Source organism: Erithacus rubecula (assembly GCF_903797595.1).
Source record: "Erithacus rubecula genome assembly, chromosome: 3".
NCBI lineage: Eukaryota > Metazoa > Chordata > Aves > Passeriformes > Muscicapidae > Erithacus > Erithacus rubecula.
Window position 1 is genome coordinate 65,003,436 of NC_136689.1, and position 17,116 is coordinate 65,020,551.

At 48.0% G+C, this 17,116-nt stretch overlaps 2 long non-coding RNA genes across 4 annotated transcripts in view; both read left to right on the top strand.

Moving 5' to 3' along the window:
• LOC306799803 overlaps window positions 1-6,041 on the top strand; it is a 28,137-nt gene extending 22,096 nt beyond the window's left edge. Inside the window, exons 2-5 of one of the 3 annotated variants that reach the window (XR_013773685.1) lie at window positions 363-480; window positions 591-3,317; window positions 3,496-5,175; window positions 5,849-6,039. This is a non-coding gene — a long non-coding RNA (uncharacterized lncRNA). Of the gene's footprint in view, window positions 1-362; window positions 481-590; window positions 3,318-3,495 lie in introns of all 3 variants that reach the window. The other 2 variants (XR_013773684.1, XR_013773686.1) reach the window with 2 other exon arrangements.
• Window positions 6,042-7,508: 1,467 nt separating this feature from the next.
• Window positions 7,509-15,065, top strand: LOC306799806. Its single transcript, XR_013773689.1, has 2 exons — window positions 7,509-7,995; window positions 9,426-15,065. It is a non-coding gene; the product is annotated as an uncharacterized lncRNA (long non-coding RNA).
• The last annotated feature ends 2,051 nt before the right edge of the window (window positions 15,066-17,116 follow it).

Sequence of the window (17,116 nt, forward strand, 5' to 3'; positions counted from 1 at the left end):
CTCAGAAAATGGGTGTCAGAATAAATCTGTTCAGTATTCCAAAATATGGTTTCATGCTGGAAAAACAGGATATAGCAAAAGCAGAATAGAAAATAGCCACTTTGTTCTAACCCATATCATACAGTATAGAGATTGTTTTATTTCCTTCTAGGCTGGGAGCATGGTACTGTGTGCAGAGTATGAAGCAGGATCCTGTGAATTTATTCCTTTACCACTTTTGACAACCTCCATGTCTGTGTATGCAGCATGTGGAATTTGTCATGCAAACACCTATGTTGTTTTAGATACCCTTAAACAGGCTTTGAAAGGGATCTTGAAGAATACAAGATATTGAGAGACTGATTGACACTTTCTTTGTACAGGACCATGAGACACAGATCCTGAACTGTGAGCACTTGTTCTTGCTACAGGCACTTATTCAGGGAAGCCTAGGTGGCCATACCTCCTTGCTCTCCTCCCAGCTCTGCAAATCAATGCTAGGTAAGTTTTGGCAGTCTTTGGCACTTTGGTGCAAGTAAATCTCCTCCTGTGCTGACTCTTTAATAGAGAAGATCTGTTCGAACCACATTTTCTTCCTCCTCCCTCTGTAGGTCCTGTCATTTGAAGGTGTAGCTGCAGAGCAGAGTTCATGCCAGTGTGTCTTCTGTAGAACAAGTTTGCCTGTTTGGATTTTTTTTCCTGAGGGTACAATCACCAGGCTGTGGAAAAGGTGTTCTGAGTACTGGAGCCATTCCTACTATTGAGGAGGAGGTAGTGAGGCTGCAGTTGTAACTGTAAGCACAACCTCTGGCCATAAATATGATATTTTCTCCTCATAAAACACCATCTGCTTGCTACTGTTTATATTCTATGCCAACCTTCACACATTCAGGAAAGTCTGTGCTACAGGGACACCTGTGGTCACAGCTACTCCCTGAAGTCATCTCTGCAGCTTGGAAGGAAGGTGACCTCCCTTTTCAGAGTACTTCAGCCTGAATTAACAGAAAACTGCCTGTGGTTGTGGGCACATTACTTTGAGTGTTTATGCCACTTATCTGTTACCTAAAGATGGAGGTTTTGAAGACATTTTCAATTGTTTTTTGTTGGTTTTTTTTCCTTTTTTTTTCTTTCAGCTGCTAATCTTACAGTACCAGGAGCCTGCACTCATGGGAAAGTTGCACCAACTTACCTCAAGGGGCTTAAAGTTTAGTTAGCGTGACATAGGATGAATCATGCATTTGGAGGGTAGGAAGGCTCAGCAGAAGGATCTGGACAACACTAGAAGCAAAGTGTGACCTTGCAGCTTCCCACCGTGCTCTTTCACTTCACTTTTCTGGTCAGTCACGAGAGCTCAAGCAGAAGGCAGCGACTCTCCCCATCTCCCATCACCCTTGCAGGGCTACTGCTGTGTATTCCACTGCAGGGCAGCCATCCCTGGCACGAGGTTTGCTCCCAACAAGCTCGTGTGAGCACTGGTGGGACTCCAGGCTGTGGATCCTGTACTGCATGGGCCAGGTGGATGACTCACAAAAGCTGGGATTGTGCCCTGCCAGCAAGCAGCAAAGTGAGCAGTGATGCTGCCAGTCCTCTGCAGGGTGAAGTGAGCCTCCCCAGGGCAGCCCTTTGTCCCTTGGAGGGAGGATGAGGAGGTGTAAATAACAGCTGGGTTTCCACACGGTAACCTGAAGGCCTTTTCCTCTGCATGGTGTTTCACAAAGAGCACGGCGGGCCAAGAGATGACTTGTTCTGGTGTTCCCACCCAGGGTGGCTCAGTCCCTAATGAAAATCGGCAAGCAGCAGGTTTATTGGGTAACCACTGCTCCATGAGACAAAGTGAGAGAAGAAACAAACTGGGAAATATGGACTGTTGGGTTTTGCCTTGCTCATCCTTAAGGTCTGTGTGCACATGAGAAGTACCAAAGGTCAAAAAGCCATTGACTTGGTCTTCTTCCCCTTCATTTTTATGTCCACTGTTACTGGATGGGATGGTTCCAGCCTGTGGATGCCTGTATGCCACCACTCTTTTCAGGATGCTTCCTGAAGGTGTTTCTGTTGGGGGAAAATCAGCCATGGGGCCCATTACCACCTCTGGCACCATCGGTGTGCTGAGGGATGAGCGAGGAGCCTCTTGAGAGCGGGAGCGCTCAAAGCTTGCAACCGCTAAAACCCAAAAGCAAAACAGTGGAAAACTGGCCGGATAAATGTGGAAAGCTCTTGGAAGTGAACAGCCCACAGAGGCACTGCCAACCTTTCTGAAACTGGCTTAAAGCGATCGGTCACTGCGTCCTCCCTGAGGGGAAGGCTGGCGCTTCGTGTGCGGTGCGCAGGGAGCACAGCACAGGGTCCCTCTCCCAGCCTCCTGGGACTATAAGGTGGAGAAGAGAAGCCAGCTGGCAGTGTTGGAGGCCAAAAGCCTCCCTTCCCAAGGGCTGGAGCAAAGTTGAGGGCATTGAGCAAGAAGCAGGGCCGAGCGTGGTGCCCCCGATGGTGGCCGGGGAGGGCGGGGCGCGGCAGGGCTGTGGGAGGTGCTGTCGGCCTGCGCCCATCTGCCCCGCAACACTCTTAAAGCGCTAACATGTTTTATGACGCCGTGCAAGTGAAACGAAATAGTGGCTCCTGGCTCCTCGTAACTTGTGTAAATTCCAGATGTGACAATCCTTTTACTGGCAAATGGAGATGTTTATCCCTGTGCTCTCCTCGAGTTGAATTAGCTCCCACTAGGAAGAGCTCGCTGAAAATGTGCCTGCCTGGCTACTAAACGGCTGCATAATTGTCCCTCTGCCCCTTCCCGGAGCTGCACATAAAAAGTGCAATCCAAATTCCTGGGCAAAGCAGGCAGGGCCCTGGAGAGCACTTCCCACCCCCCTTCAGGAATTGAACGTCATGCCTAAAGGATAATGCAGGATTAGGGCAAGGGGAAAACGAGTGGCTTAAACAGATCTCAACTGCAGCAAGGCTCAGCAAAACGTGTTCTTATTCCCAGCCACAACTCTCTCTTTTATGGTTTTTTTTGGGGTGTTTTTTTAAATAAAATTTGTTATTATTGCAAGGGGAAGGAGGAAAGGGCCTCCAGATTGTGAAAGAGGCGTAAGAGGAAGAGTGTTAGTTCCCTGAAAGCCCCCGGCCCAGGCCACAAGGCCGCCCTGCCCTCTGCCACACCGCAGCCTACATGGGAAACCCTTCCCAGCCCTTCCCTGCCTGTCCTCCCCCACCTCCTCCTCCTCTCCCGGAACACACAGGCACTAGTTATTAGGGATTAGGTGGAACAGATGCATGTAAGATGCTTACTGCCTTTTCCAGACACAAGGCCACTTTCCAATCAGCTCAGAGGAAACAGGGTAATTAGATGGAGTCGCGGTCGGGGAGTGGGGGGGAATTAGCCTCTTACTCAACCAGAGCCTGCAAGGCCACCTCTTCCCCCCCACACTGCCTCCTTTCCCCTCCTCCCCATTCCTCTGCCCACTCTGTCGTTTCAAAGCTTTTCTTTTTTTTTTTTTTTTTCTTTCCCTTTTCCAGGAGGCAGCTGATGCCGCCCGGCTGGCTGCCAAGCAGGTCAGGCCTCTGCAGCTGAAACTGCCCGAGATTCCTAAGCGGGATGATGAATCAGCTGTGTCCTTTAGGACACATCCTCTCTTGGACATGCTGCTGGGCTGTCCTGTCTCTCTGCTGCTTCCCCGTGACAGTGTGCTCAGAGCTGCTGGCTGATGACACTGGGTGGGTTGATGAGTTTGGTTTAACTCCTCCCCCTCATAAACCAGCTTCGCCTCCTGGTGAAGTTATTGCCCCTTAAGCAGCTCTAGATGTCTCAGTGGAGGAGGAGTGCTGGGCTTTGAAGGAAATGATGCCTTGCTTGTCATTTGCCTGCTTTAAAAAGCATATTAAGACAGCTTTGGCTTGAGTGCCCTGCAGGCAGGAATTCTGAGTGAGGATAGGCTGGTGTTCACTGGGTCCATCCCTGCTCCCAAAAAAGCCTGGACTGTTGGGGTTGCTGAGTGCAACTGCTGCAGACTGGAGGCTGCTGTACCCAGGCTGCCTCATGACTGATGACTCTTACAGCACAAGAGATTTTCTTTTTCCAACCTTTAAAAGTTCTTGGGTGTGTTTACACTTCAGTGCTTGCTCATCCCTGAGGAGATTTTGCTGGGTAAAGTCCTTCAAATGTGGCGGGCTGTCCTGTCACTGTTATGCACAGGGCAGCTGAAACAAGGTAATGATTATCAGGCACTGGGGATGGTGATTAAGAAGCTGACTATTGTATTTATTACCATCTCCTCCCACAAACTCCTGCTTTGCTTGTTTGCTTTCTGAGGCCTGACTGTACTGCTGTTTATTGGGAGAGCATTGCTCTTTTCCAAGATGTTTGGTTTTAAAACCATCAGAATATCCCCAGGGTGTTTGAAATGGGATGTGCTGTGTCACGAAATACAGTGTTCCCCATGGAAGGATTTTTTTCCAAGTGATAGGTCAGTTGGGCAGTAAACATGCAAAAGAGGATCATCATGACAAATGTAAGAAAGCAGAGAAGAGCTGACCCCAACTCTGAGGCAAAGAAATGAAAGAGTGTCTGGACTTCCCCAAATACAGGTGCTGCTCCTCACTGTTGGTGCCCTTTTGAGCATCATGTAGATAATTTTCTGAGATTGACATTAACCTCTTTCCATAAGCATGCACAAGCACCAAATGTTGAAATCCACTTCAGGGCTGGATGGAAAATTTCTGACTATGGTTTGCTGTCAGGAAATGCTGGTTCAGCAAGAGGAAAAAGATGTCAACTTCAACAGTAAAAAAGGGGATCAGAAAGAAACAGAAAAAATATGATACCATTGAAGATACTCTCCAGGGGGTTTTTTGAAGCAATGAGGTTTATTTTTCAGTGCCCTGTTTTTATTGTTCATTGGCATGTAGGATAAACACAGCCAGAGCAGAGGCTGCACCATCTTTTCCCCTGTAGTTTTGTTCAGTATATGGTAGATAACAGCTTCTGCATACCCAACACATCCTTCCCAGTGCCTACCTGCAATAACACAGGTGCTAACAGTGCAGGTAAAGCAGGAGGAACTTTTTCTGATGTTCCATCTTTCTTAAGGGAGAGCAAAGTGCCTTTGTGAAGCACAGAACTTCCATGGAGGCATGCTGGGATCTGTCTTGGAGGTGGATTATCTCCTTCACTGACACCCTGCACTTCTGGACATGTGGGTTAACTGATGACCTGGTAAAACCATTGGCTTCCCTCGGGTATTGACATACTCCTCATTTATGTAGCTGCAGCTACTCAGGACTGGTAATTCTAAAAATGGCATTCTTCCTGAGCACCCAAATCCTCACTGGAGTACAAAATTAAATACGCAGGGCAGAAACAAGACATGGAATAATAACCCTGTGTTGCATGGAAAGTGTGTGTAATTTTGGTTACTGCTCTGCATTTTTTTATGTCTGCCAAATACATGAGATTGACAAGTAAATAGACAAAAATATATACGTTGAAGCAAAAAAAGCTAAGAAAAACAGTATTCTAGTGAAGTTCTGAAAACAGCTCACCAAATAAATCTCCCCAAATACACAGCTTTGCTACCCAGGGCGGCTGTTCGGTTCAGGACCTTCCCAATTAGCATTATAAACATACCAAAGTGCAATGCATGTTTTAGAGTAAATCGCCTAAATAGATTATTGCTGTTGGATAGCAATTAAAATGATTGAGTGGTCTAATCTATGTCCTGGTGTAGTTCCAAGTATCAGAGCTCTGATTTATGCATTTCCCCCTCCTCCCTATGCTGCTTCTGAAACGGGGCAGCGTGGGAAGCCTGGCAGCACATGGGACAGAACTCTTCTCAGCACTATCAGGCCACTTGTTCCTTGAATTCCCCTCCAGGAAGTGGGATGGTGAGAGAAGAGACTTGGCGCTTCCCATTCCTGATGATTAATGGGGCCAGGCTTTCTTTGGACTGCAAGTGAATTCACCAGGCCAGATGCTCAGGCCAAACCCCAGGGCTGCTTGTTCCTAGGAAGGAAAGGTAGAAGATTCCTGAGGTAGTTTTTTAAAAATTTATTTCTTTATTTTGTGTTATGGTGAAGTTCCTGTCTCAGAAGTGATGGTTGTATTTTAGTCTCCTTTTCCAGTGCTGCCTCTAAGGCAGAGGATACAAGGAGGGAGCATAATTTTTATGACAAGGATGCATCCTTTGCAACTGTGACTCCTTTTGGCTGGGATGTGGGATTGCTGTGGCTGGCCTGCTGTGTTTGCTGTCTTTCTCTAGGACAGCTGAAGTGAGTACCACAGTAAGTAACAGATAGATTAATGATGGATGGACTGGCAGAACCAACATATTTTACAGAGGTTAATAAGAGTTTTGTAGTTGTTATTTATTACTAGGACAGGGAACGCCTACACGTGTCCCTATCTCTTATTGCAGTAGTAACGCTTGTCTTGAAAACCAGCTCATCAGCTTTCCCCCAGGCACTCGTCTGCTTTTCCCCTCCTTACAGTTTCTCCAGGCCATGCTGCCCATTTAGCATTTCCCTGAACTACGAGGGACAGACTGAGTGTCTGGGAATGTGTGCACAAATCAGACGACCCGAAACAGCCTGCACTTTTTTCCGTCTGTTACTGGATCACTCAGGTGTTTTTGCTTTGAATCTCCCTCTTTGTTAGCTACCAGGCCATTCGCGGCTGGAAGGTTGTCGGGACAGGAGCAGTTTGACACAGCAGGTACGGCACAGGGGAACAGTCTGACCTGCTCACAGCTCCATGCGCTGCTGCTCGAATGACAACGGGGATTTTTTGTGCCTGTTATTGGAAGAAGAAAGTAACTGTTTGCAGTAAGCCACAGGAGCTTCTGGGGGCATTTACCTGTTTGTTTTCCTCTCCAAGTGACTCGTGTCTGAGCAGGACACTCTGCAGTCCCGAGCCTATGTCAGCCCTGCGGGGTCTGGCATTTGTCGGTCACTCAGAAGATGAGAGCTCAACTGAGAGGTTTTCCCAGCTGCCAGACATTGTTCCTCCTCCTATGGGAGGCTTTTGGTCCCAGCATTAGAGAAGGTGTCAGTGTTCTGGCTGCTGGGCAATGCTTCTGCCAGCCCGGGGGAGAAAAAGGAAAGGCAGGGCTGCCCAAGTCTCTGGCCAGATAACGCCTGGATTTCACCGCCACGTGATGCAGCTGTTTAGCAGCTTGTGCATGCAAATGCTGTTGAAAACCAACGGGGCATGGGAGAAAAGCAAGAAACGTTTTGTTTCTCCACTCCCCTCCTCTGCCTGTTTTTGTCCATGCTGCTGTTCTCCTGCCCCGCTCCTCAGATATTTGGCAGAATCGCTGCCATTGCAAATGTACGTGACTAATCTGTTACTTAAGGAAACAAGGCATGAATGACCCAGGCGGTCAGGGAGCTGATGGGATCCTGTGCTGGGAAGAGTGTTTTGGGGTTTTTGAGGGTTTGGTGCGCCCCCTTTTTTTTTTTTTTTAATTTTTTTTTTTCTTCCCCAGAGGGTTGCTCCCTTTGTTAAGTGATTGGGAGAGATAAGACAGATACCCATCGGAGCGCTAGATGCACGGATGGGTCTCTGTTGAAGAGGTGGCCACCCTCCCCAGCCCAGGGGCAGATGTGCCGCAGCAGGACTGCACGTCCCCTTTCCTCCCCAGCCACGTGGATGCCGTTCCCTGGCGGTGGCACGGTGCCATCAGCCACAGCGTGCTCGCCGGAGTGCAGAGGCTCTGCAAGGTCTGGGTGTGAGATTAGGGCAGATCCTTACTCGTTCGTCCCCCAGCCAGCTCAGGCAGACACCCGAGGCCGTGGGACCGGAATGCTCTGACCTGAATACAGCCAGGCACTGTCCCTCCAAGCCTAGTCCTCGCCTGCCTCCACCACTTTGCTTTGCTCCGTTTCAGCTGTGCATCCTTAAATGATTCAGGGGCTCCGGGCCAAAGGGCTCTTTGCCCCGCTGGGCTGATCCTGGAGAGAACGGGTGATGTGCCAGGAGGTCTGGGAGGCGAATGTCATTTCATCACTGTTCTCCCGGGAGAGGTAGAGGGATCCAGAATGGGAACAACGGGGGTGGGTGGGGGGGGGGCAGGGGTTAATGAGGAGAAATGGGATAAATTAAAGAAGGGGAAATGTAGGCCAAGTATTTGGAGAAAACATATGTTTAAATGCTGTCAAGCCAAGAATTATTTTCTCAAAAAAAAGAAGTAAATTCCAGAGAATGACTAAATTATTGGACACAGCTTCTAACTAGGTACCTTAAGAATGTGTTGAATCAGGCTGTTGGTGTGAATTACTAGCCCAGCTCTGGAAAATATACCCTAGGGAGCACCAGCTTTCCTGGTTTTTCACTGATCTTAATGCCAGAGAGAAATCTCCTGAGGCAAAGGGACATTAACTAACTTACAGTGCCATCTAGCCCCATCTAAGACATAAGGCGCCTCTGAGTGGCTGCTAATTTTGTTCCTGTAACCGGGAGGCTGAGTCACTTCAGCTCTAACCCACCTCCTAGGTCATGTGCTTGTGGATATAAGTGTATCTTGGAGTATATCCGTGCATGCACTGGGATGTATTTTTAAAAACCTGTTCATGAGCCATCAACATAAATGCCTGACTGGGAGCCACCCCAGCTGGACAAATCCTATGTGTTTTTATGGGCACTCGAGGTGGGAGGCCGCTCAGTGTTGCTTTGGCCTGGCTGGCACTTCCTATTGATAAGACCTTACTTTGGATGGCTCAGGGATTTGCCAGCCTGCAGGTGGTTGAGCTGGGAGCCTTGGGTGCTGGGTGCTTGCTGCAGGCTCTTTGTAGGGACCTCTCCCCAGAGCAGTGTTTGTAACAGTTCCCAATGCTCAGAGCATGGGTTTCCACTTTCTGAGGAAAAAAAAAAAGGCAAATGTGAAAGCAGCAGTGCTGCTGCTACTGCTCATCTTGTGAAACAAGTTGGGGTTAGAGGGTGGTGGCTCCAGCTCCTGCTGCCCACACTGTGCTGTGACTGCATCCCTGCACCTTTCACATCTACCACAGACACATCATCCCCTGAGAGATGTGGACATAGGGTGAACTCTGATGGGGGTGAACCCATCGAAGGCCACAGAATGGAAAAAGATGCCTTGGGCTCCCTGGAACAAGGGTTCAAGACTCTCTGAAATCTGTGAGAGTCCTTAAATTGCTGCTTTAGCTCTTTGGGCCTCTGCTTTTTACCCTTGTGGGCTCCAGAGGGTTTCAGGGGTTGTTGTTGGGGCCCATGGGTTTGGTGCAATATTTTGGTTTTGAGTTTGCAAAGCTAGTGCCAGCCTTTCTCTTCTGCTTGCAAAAGACTAATGCAGGGAAGCTGGCCAGATTGCCAAAGGTAGCGAAGTAACCTTTTTCTATGGAGGAAAACACCCGTTATCCTATCTGGGCTTGGATTACCAGTGTTTTTTTGCACTTTCTGCTTTATGGTTTTTTTTTTCCTCCTTGTGTGCTTGCAGTAATGTCTGTAGCCAGACATATGCTCATGGCCTGGAATGAAGTCGGCTGCAATTACATCCTAAGGGAGTCACTCAACGGGGGTTTTGTGGAGGCAGGACTCAGGCTCTGGTGGAGCTGCACATGTGCTGTTAGACCTCCAACTGCACTCGCTCTGCCTTCAGCTTTGTGGGAATGAGGAGCAGCAGGCTCAGAAATACAGCCAGTCTGGTGCACATCTGGAGGCAGTAATTGGAGGTAAAGTGTGCACCTTCTGTTCTCCCTCAAATGAGGTGTTTTCTTGCATTAGCAATTTCAACGCATCAGCACCAAAATTCATCCTTTTAAATATACTTGCTCCCCATCTCCCATGCTCTGTGCTGGTCTGAACCTTCCCCAAGCATAAAAGGTGTTGGGAGCTGGGTTGCAGGGTCAGGCCTCTCTCCTGTAAGGCTCCTTGTGCCTTACTTCCTTTATCTCCAAGAGCAGCCAGAAGCACATGCTGTGGCAACATAATCGTTTAATCCAGGCTGGTGAAACCTGTTCTCCAGATGAACAACTGACAGATCATTTGCTCTATAGCTCTGCATATGAATGCAATGTTTGTTGGGGTGGATGGATGCTGGTGCCAGTTTTCCACTCCAGCTTCTAGCAAAATCAAGCAGCAGCCGGACCATGAATCTGGTTCCAGCTCCTTCTTGTGCTCCCTGCAACATCCTTGCTGTAGCCACATTAGTGCTGGGGCTCTCCCTCCCTGGCTGCTGGTCACTGGTGTGGATGCAGTAGGTGCACAGAATCCTGGCAGGCGGATGCAGCCCTCAGAGGAGCACAGCAGGCCTGTGGCACCCAGGATAGGAACGTGTTTGCCTGGGGAGGCAGGTGATACCTGAAAGGGTGCAGCCAAAACTAACAAAGGTGTGTTCACAGATAGATACAGTTTGATCTTTAGCCCCTGATACAAACCTTGCCTTGGCTAGGGAAGCTGCTCTGCCAAGCCCTTTTGTAAGGGCGTAACAGCCTGGCGGATTGCTGGTGATTCCAGCAGTGGGTTGGAGCAGGGACGTGTGCTGCTGCCTCCCTTGCAACTGCTGTGAGTTAGCAGGGGCAAGGGAGAGGTGCATCCCCTGTTTTAGGCTTCTGAATGTCAGATGTGAGGAGATGTTGCTCTCATGTGCTGTCATAGAATTACAGGATGGTTTGGAGTTGGAAGAGACCTTAAAGATTGAGTTCCAAGCCCTCTGCCATGGCTAGGGACAGCTTCCACTAGACCAGGTTACTCAAAGCCCTGTCCAGCCTGGCCTTAAACACTTCCAGGAATGCAGCATCTACAGCTTGTCTGAACAACCTGTTCCAGTGTCTCACCATGATCACAGTAAAGAATTTCTTCCTAACATCTTATCTAAATCTACTTTCAGTTTAAAGGCATTACCTCTTGTCCCATCACTACATGCCCTTGTCAAAAGAGCAGAGCCAGTGGCTCATTGCACACTGTGCAAATGCATGTGCTTGTGTAGGTTTTCTGAGTGCCCAGAAAATCTGTCATCTCCTAAGTGCTGGATGTACTTCTGGTGAGCAGCCTGTCCTGCTCTGCTGCAGTCCTTGTTTGCTGCTTCTCTGGTTTCACGGTCCATCCTTTCCAGATTTTGTAATGCAGGCAGCAGCTGACACTCTCACAGCCCAGCTGATGGCTTGGTGGTGGCACGAAACCAGGGAGAGGGCTGTGGTGTGCACTGGTGGCTGCCACTGCTCTGACAAAGGGCATTAAAAAATTATCAGGAGAATATGCAATGGTTCTGCTGACATATTCTTTATTTTTGGCTTAAAGGAGTAAGCTGAGGCCTGAGACTTTTACCAGGGCCAGCTTATGCCTCTTGAATTGCCTGATCGCTTGTATTGCCTCTTGAGGATGGAGAGCTGAATGAAACTGCTTGCATTCAGATTGCAATCCACACTCCTTTAAAACTCCTTTTTTGAGAGGAGCACGCGTTAAATATTTTTGGGGCCAGCACTGTGAGGTTGGCTCAGCTTCCAGAAACACTTTCCAAAGCTTGTTGTCCAGAATAGTGTGCTCTAAAAATGCACTGCATTCCCCCTGCACAAGTTGGTCCAACCTACTGTGACAGTACAACAGGGTTTTTCTTTCAGCTCAGATGAGATTCATATTCAGATCTGTACTAGTTGCACAGTGAAACAGCTTCTTTTTCTTCCTTGTTCCCTGTTTCGCACCTCCAGTGCCTGTCTCTGTGCTAGATGAGAGCCTGTGGGGAGTTCAGGGAGTGCAGGTCTGGGCCGTGTATCACCCTGTCACCGGGACCAAGCTGGGTGAGGTCAGTACATGTGCACAGCTCGGAGCAATGCGTGCTGTGCTAAAGGCTGGGGGTGGGAGGTTTCAAACCATCACTGGTATTTTATCTTCAGTTTAGCATGGCTCAGGTTTGTCAGCAAAACACTGTGGTCCTGAAATTTCAAGCCTGAGGCTGAGCTGGGAAGAACATCCTAGAGCTCCTGGGTTTCTGTCTAGGGCTTTGGACACAGCTTCAGTCAAAGATTCTCCCTTCCTGAAAGGAGAGAGATGTCAAAGTGTAATGCTTACATCAGTTATGTGAAGTCCACTCAGACCTATTCAACCCCCTACCTCTGCATAACGTTTTTTGGCAAGCATTAACTAATAAGGAAGGGAGTAAATCTTGCTTGAAGTTATTTTTCTTCCTGCTCCTGTGTCCCACCCCCAGGCACCCCATGGCAGGTGCTACAGAGGCAAAAACCAGCACTCCTGCAGAGACAGATTAGCAGCACACAAAGTGATCTCTCTCCTCCTTGTGCACCCCAGAGCCTGGAAACTCCTCCATCTCTCCAGCATTGCAGCCCAGCTGTCCCAAACCCCAGACAGCAGGGATGGATAACAGCAGGCTGCTCTCTGCACTGCAGCCCAGGCGATGGAGGAGATAATGGGAATGATTTCTTGGTACAAGTACAAGCATGAATCCTCTGAAGAAATACTAAGTCTAGTTGTGGTGAAAAAAAAGAGAAAAATAAAGCAAATGCACACACGTGCACACACACAACCTCGACCTCATGTAACGTTGGAGGGTTTGGTTGTGTCTGACTTTTTTCCTCAGCTGCTGGTCCTTGAACTCCTCCCAGTGTGGCTCCACCACTGGAGCAACAGCTGGCGTGCTGAGGTGCACTGCAGGGCTGCCAGCTCTCCTCACTGCAGATCAAGCCTTGCACTTTGTTACTGGGGCATTTGCCTCTCTGCCAGAGTGCTCAGATTGTGTGAGAATTGTGCCTTTTGATGGAAGAAAAAGGGGTGGGACGCAGCTAATTAAGAAAAAAATGTTTTTAGCACTCAGGATTGTGTAGGAAAATTAACAAATAGGAAATGAGTGTGACCTCCAGTGAGTAAAATAATAATCTTTTTGCCCCGAGCAGGGCTGATAAGAGCTGTTTGGATGAATGTGGCAGGGCAGGGGTGTGGAAGAAAATGGAGCTCTGCTCAGTGCTGCAGTCCTTTTGCCACTGCATCTGAAAGAGTAAAAACTTATTTTGCCACTCTGAATGCTAACTCATGACAGGCAATTGCTTTAGCTATGGCAAATGAAGCTCAAGGAAGGGTCCATCACAGATTAGCTCCTAAGCCTTAGGGTGTTTTGCTAAGTGAGGTGCCAGACCAGTCTGTAGAAATCTTCTTCTTGAATTATTATTCTTTTTAAATGTTAGACCCTGCCGGCAAAGATGAAGTGTTTCCTGGCCTCACTTTTCAGTATTGCTATTCTTTCCATCCTCTATTGCTTCCACAGTGGGTACAGAGACATGAGCTTTCAATACCTGCAAATTTCCATCTGGTTTGTTAGCAGCTCTCTTCATGAAGGGGATTATGAAAAGTTGGAGATGCTACAGGTAAGCAACCAAACAGTAATCCTGGCTTCCACAATGAGGCAGTGTGTTTTGTGTGGCAAGAGCTGCAGGGACAGGACTCATGAGTGACAGAGCAAAAAATCAGTGATTGCTGTTTGGCAGGAGATACTTACACTTTGTCAAGCTAGGCAAGTATCTCCATTGTGGTCTCTGACTCACAATTCAAGTATGCTGGGAACATTTGAGGGGGCTGGGTCAGTTCTTTTAGCAGTGGGAAAACAAGGCTTTAATGCATCTCGGCATAACTTTGGGTCTGTGCTCTACTCTTCTGCTTTTCTTTGAGGAAACTGGTGTGGCTGGCAGTAGGGAGAGGGAGGTGTTGTGAAACCACACACACACACGCACACACACACTCACATGTGATTTTAATCCCTCCTAACTGTTTCAGACTCATTTGACTGTGGTGGCTGAGCTGAACCACTTCTGACTTGCCCTCCTGGAGGTGAACAGAGGACAAGGCTGTGCGATGGGGCTGGTGACAACTCGGTTTCAACCTCTGCTGCAGCAGCCTGGCTGAGGTATGCAGCACAGAGAGCTGGTGGAGGGGCTCACCAGCCCCTTCCAGCTATTCAGTATCACTCTGTGGGCACAAGAGTGTCAAAACCTGGTCAGTGAAGCCAGGCTTGCAACTCTGGCGTGTGGTCATTATGGTGGCAAAAAGCAGCCGGGCTGTTCTGGTGAATCTTGGGGGTAGGAAGGCTTGCCAGCAGCTCGGCTCTCCTGCTTCCTTCCACTGCTGCAGATAACACCGTGCAGCCTCCGGGGGAGGAGGTGCATTTGTGCCCTTACCAAAGGTGTTTTCTCTTGATATGCTGTGTTCCTGCACATGGAGGGGAAGGCAGATATGGCCAGACATCCTCTCCCAGATCCTGTTGTGTGGGTGAGAGCGGCTGCTGGCAGTGGGGTTGCTCCTTTGTGCTCCTCCAGCTGGAGGCAAGCACCCATTTGGGGATGCTTCCCAGAAAACACAAATGTACAGTGAGCAGATGCTTTCTGTCCATGGCTTTGTGCCTCCTGCTCCTGGGAGGGGCTGGAAGGAGAACCAGGAAATGGTGCTGGAGAAGTATGGCCAAAAATGGTCAAGACCAGGTAAGCAGCAGCCATATGGCAGATGTGCTGCTGGCTCTGTAATTAAGCCAAGTGCTCTGGATGTAAGAGGTTTGGCTGTGCTCAGTTGAGAGCCTGGCTTCCTGTGTGTTCCTGCCTGCTATGATTCTGACCAGAAATTCCATTTTTGACCTGAAAAATCTTCCGGATGAAAATTTAATTATAAAAGTGATGTATTCCCACAAGAAACTTCAGTGTCAGCAAATAAGTATTTTTTTCTGAAAAACTGTTTTATTCACACAACAAAAACCTGGCTCCCACTAATTCCATGCTAGAACATCACCCTGGTAAAAATTCTGTTCATTTGTTTAATAAAAATGATTATGGTTTGCAGTTAGCATCCATTAGGCATACAAGTTGCAAAGAATTGACACCGTTCCTGAAGTCCTCCTGCACAAGATAAATTTTCTTGGCAAGTTATTGAATCATGGCCTGTGCTATATCTGTGATTTATAAAAGGTTTTTGGCAGTGGAGAAGTGGGATGAATCAATCATGGGAGTGTTAACCCAGATAACAAGATTTTCTCTCCTTTGGTGCAACAAATTACTTGCTTTCAGCAGAGCAAAGGTGCAAGCATTTTCCTCAGACGATGAGACTTGTAACATGGACTTTATAAATATTTTTCTTTGTAAAGGTCTTTGCTCGTGGTGGTTATTGGTTCCATATTTACTTGGGATCTTTGCATGCAGAGGATGGCTTTTGGCTTGTAAAGAGGAACTCAGAGGCTGGACCGTTTCCCCTCACACTCCTGAGTCTCTCCAAGATTGAATTGTAATGCTCAGAAAGACTGCTAGGGGCAAGGTGCTTTTCTGCATCTAACAGAATACTCTGCAAGCTCATTAATAAAGGCCAGATAAAATAAAGCTCGGAAAGTCAACATGTTCAAGAAGATAGGCCGTTCTGGGAAACAAGTGGAAACGAGGTGTGCATTTCTGTGAACAAAGGAAGTCCAAACTGTAAACCATAATATATCTGTTAGCTCATTAATGTGTCTGATGCTGACTAATTCTACGGGTGTTCCTGCTGCCCAGCAGCAAAAGTGCAAATAAGTGGACAGCTGTGATTTAGTGGCAAATATTTGAACACATCATGACAATTCAGGCCACCCACTCTCTTAAGTTAATACAGCTTCTGGAGAATCATTTCAAACTGGGCCGAAGTGCAGAGCAGCCACTTCATGTGCATCTCAGCCAAATGGCCCTTAAGTATTTGGGGCCAAACTTTGCCTTCTGTTATGCCCTCTGAGCCCCCATTCACTCCAGAGTTTGCACTATGTAGCTGAGGGGCAGAGCTGACTTTTGATGCTAATCTGACTTTTTGTAGCTCAGTAAGTACAATTTCACATGTAAATGTGAATGTGGAACAGATCTGGACTCGATTAGTTCCTGAATCCTTGACAGAAAGCCATAATTGTTTATCCAGATGATGTTTCTTTCTCTCTCTTTTATTTTCTTGACACTTAAAACCCAAGGTTTTAATAGGCTTGTGAAATAAATACATGAGTGTAGATTTCAGTGGTATCAAAGGTGTGAGGAAGGCCCTTCCCTTCTCCTCAGCAGGGATAAATGATCACTTGGTGTACACTTCAGTTGTGTTCTCCAGAGCCTTGGGGAGGGGTGGCTGCGGATCTGAAGGTGGGAGGGAGGGTTTTTCCAAGAGAACTCTTAGCCCGAGGCTCCAATTACAGATGTGAAGGACCTGTGATATATATCTTTTTTTTTTTTTTTTCGTGGTAGGCAGTGAAATCTGTGCTAGTGGCTATATCTGGGGCACAGGGTTGTTGGGGGAGGAGAAAAGCAAGGGAATATGGAAAAAAATTGTATTTATCAGGGTAATCTAGTTTAGGAGCACAAGTACTAAAACATTTTAATCACAGTCATACGGCTGTGTGTCACTGCAGGGCAGAATTAAGGCTATTTGTATGCCTTGGTAGCACACTGCCACACTTCAACAAGTTTGAATTTATTTTCAGCAAAACTTTAACTCTGAATTCCCTGGGTTTGCAATGTCTGGTCTGAAAATAAATGCAACCTCTTTATATTGTACTTTACTCTTAAAATAGGCTTTCCACTTTAGCTCCGTTTCTGTTGGCTTGGCAAGAGCACGGGCTGTCATTTCCTGCCCTGCTGGGTTTGCTGTTTAAGTGGAGAGGGCGGTGTATCCGAATAAAGGAACACTGCAGTAAAAACTGGGATGGGAGAGGGATGGCACTCCCAGGGCAGCTGTGCCACAGCTCAGTTATTGCTTTAACTGCCCATGCCTATCTCCTGCCTGAATGTGTGGCTACCTTTGGCACAGAGATGCTTTCCTTGGGGCTAGAAAGAGCTCACAAGGGATCAGAGTTTCAAATTTGGTTTCATGCTATGGAAGTGACATTGTGAACTCAGCTCCCAGTAAGGCCACTGGAGTTGGTGGCATGATGTTCAGCTCACACCAGGCTGCTTGTGAGCTTGGCTCACAGCTCTGGAGCTTCATGTGCCACGATGGAGAGGCTCCTGCTTCCAGGATGGGCTCAGTGGCATGCCCAGGGATGGGGTGCAGGAATAGTCCCCTGCAGAAGTTACTGTTTTCCTCCTTGCAGGGGAAATCTCCTCCTATGATGGGGAAGGCTGGTGGCTCAGGGAGTTGTGGGGACAGAGTCCATGCCCTGGCTGTTTTTAACATGGATTTCTTCAGACAAGGCTTCTT